This window comes from Balaenoptera physalus (assembly GCF_965194825.1).
Source record: "Balaenoptera physalus genome assembly, chromosome: 3".
NCBI lineage: Eukaryota > Metazoa > Chordata > Mammalia > Artiodactyla > Balaenopteridae > Balaenoptera > Balaenoptera physalus.
The window spans coordinates 103,717,820-103,727,605 of record NC_138890.1 but is presented as its reverse complement, the minus strand read 5'-3'; the positions used below and the strand labels follow the sequence as shown (position 1 = coordinate 103,727,605).

Sequence of the window (9,786 nt, the reverse complement as noted above, 5' to 3'; positions counted from 1 at the left end):
CTATTATGATTCTTTTTCCTCTCCAAAGAAACTTTAGAATCAGTTTGCTGATATCCACAAAATAACTTGCTAGGATTTTATTTGGGATTGCACTGAATGTAGATCAAATTGGGGAGAACTAACATATTGACAGTATTGAGTCTTTCTGTCCATGAAAAGGGAATATCTCTCCATTTATTTAGTTTTACTTGATTTCATTTATCAGATTTGTAGTTTTCCTCTTATATCTTGTATGTATTTAGTTAGATTTGTACCTAAGCATTTCATTCTTTGGATGCTAATATATATGGTGTTGTGGTTTTTTTAACTTTTAAATTCCTCTTGTTCATTGCCAGTAGATAGGAAAGCAACTCACTTTTGTATATTAACCTTGTATCATGCAACATTGCTTATTAATTCCAGGAGATTTTCTGTCAGTTCTTTCAATTTTTCTACATAGATGATCACGTCATCAGTGAATAAAGATAGTTTTATTTCTTTATTTCTTTTCTTCCCATTTGTCTACATTTTATTTTATTTTTTCATTTAACAAATGTTTATTGAGCCCAAGGCTGAGCACTGGGGCCCGGGATACAAGATGGATGAAACATAATCCCTGTCCTCAAGGGGCTCATTTCTTTTCTGTTTTTATTTTAACATCTTTATTGGAGTATAATTGATTTACAATGGTGTGTTAGTTTCAGCTTTATAACAAAGTGAATCAGCTATACATATACATATATCCCCATATCTCCTCCCTCTTGCTTCTCCCTCCCATCCTCCCTATCCCACCCCTCTAGGTGGTCACAAAGCACCAAGCTGATCTCCCTGTGCTATGCGGCTGCTTCCCACTAGTTATCTATTTCACATTTGCTAGTGAATATATGTCCATGACACTCTCTCACTTCATCCCAGCTTACACTTCCCCCGCCCCATGTTCTCAAGTCCATTTTCAACATCTGCGTCTTTATTCCTGTCCTGCCCCTAGGTTCTTCAGAACTATATATATATATATATATTTTTTTTTTTAGATTCCATATATATGGGTTAGCATACGGTATTTGTTTTTCTCTTTCTGACTTACTTCACTCTGTATGACAGACTCTAGGTCCATCCACCTCACTACAAATAACTCAATTTCATTTCTTTTTATGGCTGAGTAATAGTCCATTGTATATATGTGCCACATCTTCTTTATCCGTTCATCTGTTGATGGGCACTTAGGTGGTTTCCATGGCCTGGCAATTGTAAATAGAGCTGCAGTGAACATTTTGGTACATGACTCTTTTTCAATTATGGTTTTCTCAGGATATATGCCCAGTAGTGGGATTACTGGGGCATATGGTAGTTCTATTTTTAGTTTTTTAGGGAACCTCCATACTGTTCTCCAGTCAATTTACATTCCCACCAACAGTGCAAGAGGGCTCCCTTTTCTCCACACCCTCTCCAGAATTTATTGTTTGTAGATTTTTTGATAATATCCATTCTTACTGGTGTGAGGTGATACCTCATTGTAACTTTGATTTGCATTTCTCTGATGATTAGTGATGTTGAGCATCCTTTCACGTGTTTGTTGGCAATCTGTATATCTTGTTTGGAGAAATGTGTTTGTTGACAATCTGTATATCATATTGGAGAAATGTCTATTTAGGTCTTCTGCCCATTTTTGGACTGCGTTGTTTGTTTCTTTGATATTGAGCTGCTTGTAAATTTTGGAGATTAATCCTTTGTCTGTTGCTTCATTTGCAAATATTTTCACCCATTCAGAGGGCTGTCTTTTTGTCTTGTTTATGGTTTCCTTTGCTGTGCAAAAGCTTTTAAGTTTCATTAGGGCCCATTTATTTATTTTTGTTTTTATTTCCATTTCTCTAGGAGGTGGTCAAAAAGGATCTTGCTGTGATTTATCTCATAGAGTGTTCTGCCAATGTTTTCCTCTAAGAATTTTATAGTGCCTGGCCTTACATTTAGGTCTTTAATCCATTTTGAGTTTATTTTTGTGTATGGTGTTAGGGAGTATTCTAATTTCATTCTTTTACATGAAGCTGTCCAGTTTTCCCACCACCACTTATTGAAGAGACTGTCTTTTCTCCATAGTATATCCTTGCCTCCTTTGTCATAGATTAGCTGACCATAGGTGCGTGGGTTTATCTCTGGGCTTTCTATCTTTTCCCATTCATCTATGTTTCTGTTTTTGTGCCAGTACCATATTGTCTTGATTCCTGTAGCTTTGTAGTTTAGTCTGAAGTAAGGGAATCTGATTCCTCATGCTCCGTTTTTTTCCCTCAAGACTGCTTTGGCTATTCGGGGTCTTTGGTGTCTCCATACAAATTTTAAGATTTTTTGTTCTAGTTCTGTAAAAAATGCCATTGGTAACTTGATAGGGATTGCATTGAATCTGTAGGTTGCTTTGGGTAGTATAGTAATTTTCACAGTATTGACTCTTCCAATCCAAGAGCATGGTATATCTCTCCATCTGTTGGTATCATCTTTAATTTCATTCATCAGTGTCTTATAGTTTTCTGCATACAGGTCTTTTTACTCCCTAGGTAGGTTTATTTCTAGGTATTTTATTCTTTTTGTTGCAATGGTAAATGGGAATGTTTCCTTAATTTCTCTTTCAGATTGTTCATAATTAGTGTATAGGAATACAAGATTTCTGTGCATTAATTTTGTATCCTGCTACTTTACAAAATGCATTGAATAGCTCTAGCAGTTTTCTGGTGGCATCTTTAGGATTCTCTATGTATAGTATCATGTCATCTGTAAACAGTGACAGTTTTATTTCTTCTTTTCCAATTTGGATTCCTTTTATTTCTTTTTCTTCTTTGATTGCCGTGGCTAGGACTTCCAAAACTATGTTGAATAATAGTGGGGAGAGTGGACATCCTTGTCTTGTTCCTGATCTTAGAAGAACTGCTTTCAGTTTTTCACCATTGAGAATGATGTTTGCTGTGGGTTTGTCGTATATGACCTTTATTATGTTGAGGTAGTTTCCCTGTATGCCCCCTTTCTGGCAAGTTTTTATCATAAATGGGTGTTGAATTTTGTCAAAAGCTTTTTTGGCATCTATTGAGATGATCATATGGTTTTTATCCTTCAATTTATTAATATGGTGTATCATATTGATTGATTTGTGTATATTGAAGAATCCTCGCATCCCTGGGATAAATCCCACTTGATCGTGGTGTATGATCCTTTTAATGTGTTGTTGGATTCTGTTTGCTAGTATTTTGTTGAGGATTTTTTCATCTATATTCATCAGTGATATTGGTCTGTAATTTTCTTTTTTTGTAGTATCTTTGTCTGGTTTTGGTATCAGGGTGATGTTGGCCTCATAGAATGAGTTTGGGAGTGTTCCTTCCTCTGTAGTTTTTGGAAGAGTTTGAGAAGGATGGGTGTTAGCTCTTTAAATGTTTGATAGAATTCACCTGTGAAGCGATCTGGTCCTGGACTTTTGTTTGTTGGAAGATTTTCAATCACTGTTTCAATTTCATTACTTGTGATTGGTCTGTTCATATTTTCTTTCTTCCTGGTTCAGTCTTGGAAGGTTATACCTTTCTAAGAATTTGTCAGTTTCTTCCAGGTTGTCCATTTTATTGGCATAGACTTGCTTGTAGTAGTCTCTTAGGATGCTTTGTATTTCTGCAGTGTCTGTTGTAACTTCTCCTTATTCATTTCTAATTTTATTGATTTGAGTCCTCTCCCTCTTTTTCTTGATGAGTCTGGCTAATGGCTTATCAATTTTGTTTATTCTTGAAGAACTAGCTTTTTGTTTTATTGATATTTGCTGTTTTTTTTTGTTTCTATTTCATTTATTTTTGCTCTGATCTTTATGATTTCTTCCCTTCTGCTAACTTTGGGTTTTGTTTGTTCTTCTTTCTCTAGTTCCTTTAGGTGTAAGGTTAGATTGTTTATTTGAGATTTTTCTTGTTTCTTGAGGTAGGCTTGTATAGCTATAAGCTTCCCCCTTAGAACTGCTTTTGCTGCATCCCATAGGTTTTGGATCATCGTGTTTTCATTGTCATTTTTCTCTAGGTATTTTTTGATTTCCTGTTTGATTTCTTCAGTTATCTCTTGGTTATGTACTAGTGTATTATTTAGCCTCCATGTGTTTGTATTTTTTACAGATATTTTCCTGTAATTGATATGTAGTCTCCTAGCATTGTGTTCAGAAAAGGTACTTGATACGATTTCAATTTTCTTAAATTTTTTAAGGCTTGATTTGTGACCCAAGATATGATCTATCCTGGAGAGTGTTCCATGAGCACTTGAGAAGAAATTGTATTCTGTTGTTTTTGGATGGAATGTCCTATAAATATCAATTAAGCCCATCTTGTTTAATGTATCATTTAAAGCTTTTGTTTCTTTACTTATTTTCATTTAGGATGATCTGTCCATCAGTGAAAGTGGGGTGTTAAAGTCCCCTACCATGATTGTGTTACTGTCGATTTCCCCTTATATGGCGTTAGCATTTGCCTTATGTATTGAGGTGCTCCTATGTTGGGTCCATAAGTATTTACAATTGTTATATCTTCTTCTTGGATTTATCCCTTGATCATTATGTAGTGTCCTTCTTTGTCTCTTGTAATAATCTTTATTTTAAAGTCTATTTTTTCTGATATGAGAATTGCTACTCCAGCTTTCTTTTGATTTCCATTTGCATGGAATGTCTTTTTCCATCTGGTCACTTTCAGTCTGTATGTTTCCTTATGTCTGTTGTGTGTCATAGACAGCATATATCCAGGTCTTGTTTTTGTATCCATTCAGCCAGTCTATGTCTTTTGGTTGGAGCATATAATCCATTTACATTTAAGGTAGTTATCGATATGTATGTTCCTATTACCATTTTCTTAATTGTTTTGGGTTTGTTATTATAGGTCTTTTCCTTCTCCTGTTTTTGCTGCCTAGAGAAGTTTCTTTAGCATTTGTTGTAAAGCTGGTTTTGTGGTGCTGAATTCTCTTAGCTTTTACTTGTCTGTAAAGGTTTTCATTTCTCTATCGAATCTGAATGAGATCCTTGCTGTGTAGAGTAATCTTGGTTGTAGGTTTTTCCCTTTCATCACTTTAAATATGTGCTGCCACTCCCTTCTGGCTTGCAGTGTTTCTGCTGAAAGATTGGCTGTTAACCTTATGGGTATTCTGTTGTGTGTTATTTGTTGTTTTTCCCTAGCTGATTTTAATATTTTTTCTTTGTATTTAATTTTTGAAAGTTTAATTAATATGTGTTTTGGCATGTTTCTCCTTGGATTTATCCTGTTTGGGACTTTCGGTGCTTCCTGCGCTTGATTGAATGTTTATTTTCCCATATTAGGGAAGTTTTCAACTATAATCTCTTCAAATATTTTCTCAGTCCCTTTCTTTTTCTGTTCTTCTTCTGGGACCCCTATAATTCGAATGTTGTTGCGTTTACTGTCGTCCCAGAGGTCTCTGAGACTGTCCTCCATTCTTTTCATTCTTTTTTCTTTATTCTGCTCTGCGGTAGTTATTTCCACTATTTTGTCTTCCAGGTCACTTACCCGTTCTTCTGCCTCAGTATTCTGCTATTGATTCCTTCTAGAGAATTTTTTATTTCATTTATTGTGTTGTTCCTCATGGTTTGTTTGCTCTTTAGTTCTTCTAGGTCCTTGTTAAACATTTTTTGTATTTTCTTCATTCTATTTCCAAGATTTTGGATCATCTTTACTCTCATTACTCTGAATTCTTTTTCAGGTAGACTGCCTATTTCCTCTTCATTTGTTTGGTCTGGTGGGTTTTTACCTTGATTCTTCATCTGCTGTGTTTCTCTATCTTCTCATTTTGCTTAACTTACTGTGTTTGGTGTCTCCTTTTTTCAGGCTGCATTTTCGTAGTTCCCATTGTTTTTGGTGTCTGCCCCTAGTGGCTAAAGTTGGTTCAGTGGGTTGTGTAGTCTTCCTGGTGGAGCAGACTGATGCCTGTGTTCTGGTGGATGAGGCTGGATCTTGTCCTTCTGGTTGGCAAGCCCACGTCTGGTGGTGTGTTTTGGGGTGTCTGTGACCTAATGGATGGAGTTGTGTTTCTGTCTTGCTAGTTGTTTCGCATACGGTGTCCAGCAGTGTAGTTTGCTGGTTGTTGAGGGGAACTGGGTCTTAACGTTGAGATGGAGATCTCTGGGAAAGTTTGTGTTGTTTGATATTATGTGGGGCTGGGAGGTCTCTGATGGACCAGTGTCCTGAACTTGGCTCTCCCACCTCAGAGGCACAGACCTGACACCGGCCAGAGCAGAAAGACCCTGTCAGCCACTGGGTATGGATCTAGGAGGTGAATCTAGTTCCCACCAGCTCCAGATCCTTGACTCTGGATGCATAAGCTGTTTTCACCAAGTTGATCCAGGAACTTGTCGGCAGCCAAAAATCCAAGGGTCCAGGAGCCCAGTCCAGATATTACCCTACAGTAGCTCATGGCAGATGCATTTACTGTCTCATTGCAGAGCACCTGCACCAGAGTGCAGCCATTGTCCCCCTTCACGCCTGGTGGCTGCTCCTCTCCCGCAGCCACCTCAGCTGCTGCCGCTGCTGCTGGCTCCAGGCGCTTGTTTACCATTTTTATCCTTTGCTTGCCTAATTGCATTGGCTAGAGCTTCCAGTATGATGTTGAAAAGGACTGGTGAGAGGAGACATCCTTGCCTTTTTTCTCATCTTAGTGAGAAAGCTCAGATTTCTCACCATTAAGTATGATGGTAGCTGTAGGATTTTTGTAGATACTCTCAATTTAGTTGAGGAAGTTCCCCTCTATTCCTAGTTTACTGAGTTTTTAATAATGAACTGGTGTTTGATTTTGTCAAATTTTTATGCTTTTATTGATATAAGCCTGTGATATTCCTTTTTAGCCTACTGATGTGATGGATTACATTGACTGATTTTTGAATGTTGGAATAGAATTGCATATCAGAGATAAACTCCACTTGGTTGAGGTGGATAATTCTTTGTTTAACTTGTTGGATTCAATTTGCTAATATTTTGTTGAGAATTTTTGCATATATGTTTGTGGGAGACAGTGGGTTTTAGTTTTTTTGTAATGTCTTTGCCTGGTCTTGGTCATAAGATAATGCTGGACTCACAGAATGAATTAGGAAGTATTTCCTCTCTATCTATGAAAGAGATTGTAGAGAATAGGTATAAGTTCTTCCTTAAATGTTTGGTAGAATTCACCAGGGACACCATCTGGACAATATGCTTTCTGTTTTGGAAGGTTATTAATTATTCATTCAGTTTCTTTAATAGAGGCCTATTAAGATTGTCTATTTCTTTCTTGTGACTTTTGGCAGATTGTGTCTTTCAAAGAATTGGTCTATTTCATATACGTTATCAAATTTGTGGACATAGAGTTCATAGTATTCCTTTTTATCTTTTTAATGTCCATAGGATCTTTAGTGGTGTGCCCTCCTTAGTTTCTGATACTAGTAATTTGTGTCCTCTCTCTTTTTTTTTCTTGTTAGCCTGGCTACAGGCTTATTTATTTTGTTGATCTTTTCAAGGATCCAGCTTTTGGTTTCATTGATTTTCTCTATTGATTCCATTTAAATTCATTGATTTCTGTTCCAGTTATTATTACTTATTTTCCTCTGCTTTCTTTGGATTTAATTTGCTTGTGTTTTTCTAGTTTCCTAAAGTGAACTCTCAGATGATTGACTTTACATCTTTCTTATTTTCTACTATATGCCTTCTCTGCTATAAATTTCACTCTAATTAGTGCTTTCAATGCATCCCACAAATTTTGATAAATTGGGTTTTAAAAAAGTTTTTATACAGTTCAAAATTTCAGAATTTTCAAAATACTCTTGAGTTTTCTTCTTTGATCCATGTGTTATTTAGAAGTATATTGTTTAATCTTCACATATTTTTAGCATAGTCCAATTTTCTTTCTGTTATTCTAGTTAAATTCCATTGTAGTCTGAGACTAGCGATTGTGTGATTTCTTTTCTTCATAGTTGTTAAGGTGTGTTTTATGGCCCAAAATGTGGTCTATCTGGTGAATGTTCCGTGTGTTCATATTTGTTAAGGTGTGTTTTATGGCCCAAAATGTGGTCTATCTGGTGAATGTTCCGTGTGAGCTTGAGAATATTGGGACTTCTGCTCTTGTTGGATGAATTAATCTATAGATGTCAATTATATCCCATTGATTGATTGTGGTGTTGAGTTTAGCTTTCCTTACATATGTTCTGCCTTCAGGATCTGTCCTTTTCTGATAGAGGGGTTTGATGTCTCCAATATAATAGTAGATTCATCTATTTCTCCTTGCAGTTGTATTAGTTTTTGCCTCATGTGGTTTGACACTCTATTGTTAGACACATACATTTTAAGGATTGTTATGGCTTCTTGGAGAATTGACCACTTTATCATTATGTAATGCTTTTCTTTATCCCTAATAACTTTCTTTACCTGATGTGTACTCTTCCTGAGCTCAATATAAATATTCCTTCATTCTTTTGAGATTTTGAAATATTGGCATGATATATGTTTTCTCCATCCATTTAATTTTAATCTATATGTGTTTTTATATTTAAAGTATGTTTCTTATAAATAACATTGAGTTCAGTCTTGTTTTTTGAGCCACTCTGTCGATCTCTATCTTTGACAACCATTGACTTTCAAAGTGATTATTGATACAGTTGAATTAATATTTGCCATATTTCATATTCATTACTATTTTCTATTTATTGCCTTTGTTTTTGTTTCTATTTTTGTCCTTTACTCTTCTCCTGACTTTTGTGGTTTTAACTGAGAATTTGATATAATTCCATTTTCTGTCCTTTTTTAGAAAATTTTAGTGGTTGCCCTAGAGTTTGCAATATACATTTACAGCTAATCCACATCCACTTTCAAATGATACTATACCACTTCACAGATGGTGTGAGTGCCTTATGATAACAAAATAATCATAATTCCTACCCTGTCCCTTCTATGATTGCTGTTATTTATTTCACTTATATATAAGCATACATAATGAAATACATTGTTGGTATTATTTTGAACAGAGTTCAAATTATTATTATTAATTATTAATTATTTCTGTTAGATTAATTAAAAACAAGAAAAATAAGAGTTTTAGTTTTACCTTTAGTTATGTCTTCTTCATTGATCTTCCTTTCTTTATGTAGATCTGAGTTTCTGATTTATGCTTTTTCCTTTCCTCTAAAGAACTTCTTTTAACATTTTTTGCAAGGCAGGTTTACTGGCAACAAATTTCCTTAGTTTTTGTTTATTTGAACAAGACTTTTTTTTTTTTTCATTTTCACTTTTGAAGGATAACTTTGCAAGGTGCAGAATTCTAGGTTGGTAGTTTTCTTCTCTCAACACTTCAAATATTTCTCTCCATTCTCTTCTTTCTTGCATGGTTTCAGAGGATAAGCAGGGTGCAGTTCTTATCTTTGCTCCTCTATAGGTAAGATATTTTCTCCCTCTGATGTCTTTCAGAATTTTTTTTAAATCTTTGATTTTACTGAAGTTTGAAAATAATATGTCTAGTTGTAATTTGGTGGGGCTAGGGGAGCATTTGTCCTGCTTGGTGTTCTCTGAGATTCTTGGATCTATGGTTTGGTGCCAGACATTAATTTGGGAAAATTCTCAGGCATTATTGTTTCAAATATTTCTGTTTTCTCTCTTTTCCTTCTAGTACTCCCATTATACAAATGTTACACCTTTTGTAGTTGTCTTGTAGTCCTTTGTCATCTGTTCTGCTTTTTAATATTTTTTCCAGTTTTTGTCTCTGCTTTAGGTTTTCAAAGACCCTATTGATAGGTCCTCTAGCTCAGAGATTATTTCCTCACTTGCATCCAGTCTACTAATG

The 9,786-nt window shown here is 35.4% G+C and overlaps 1 long non-coding RNA gene across 1 annotated transcript in view; it reads right to left on the bottom strand.

The window, feature by feature from the left end:
• Nucleotides 1–613: 613 nt before the first annotated feature.
• The window catches only part of LOC309659064, a 1,106,759-nt gene continuing 1,097,586 nt past the window's right edge, over nt 614–9,786 (bottom strand). The window contains exon 2 of the long non-coding RNA XR_014262559.1: nt 614–1,124. This is a non-coding gene — a long non-coding RNA (uncharacterized lncRNA). The remainder of the gene's footprint in view (nt 1,125–9,786) is intronic.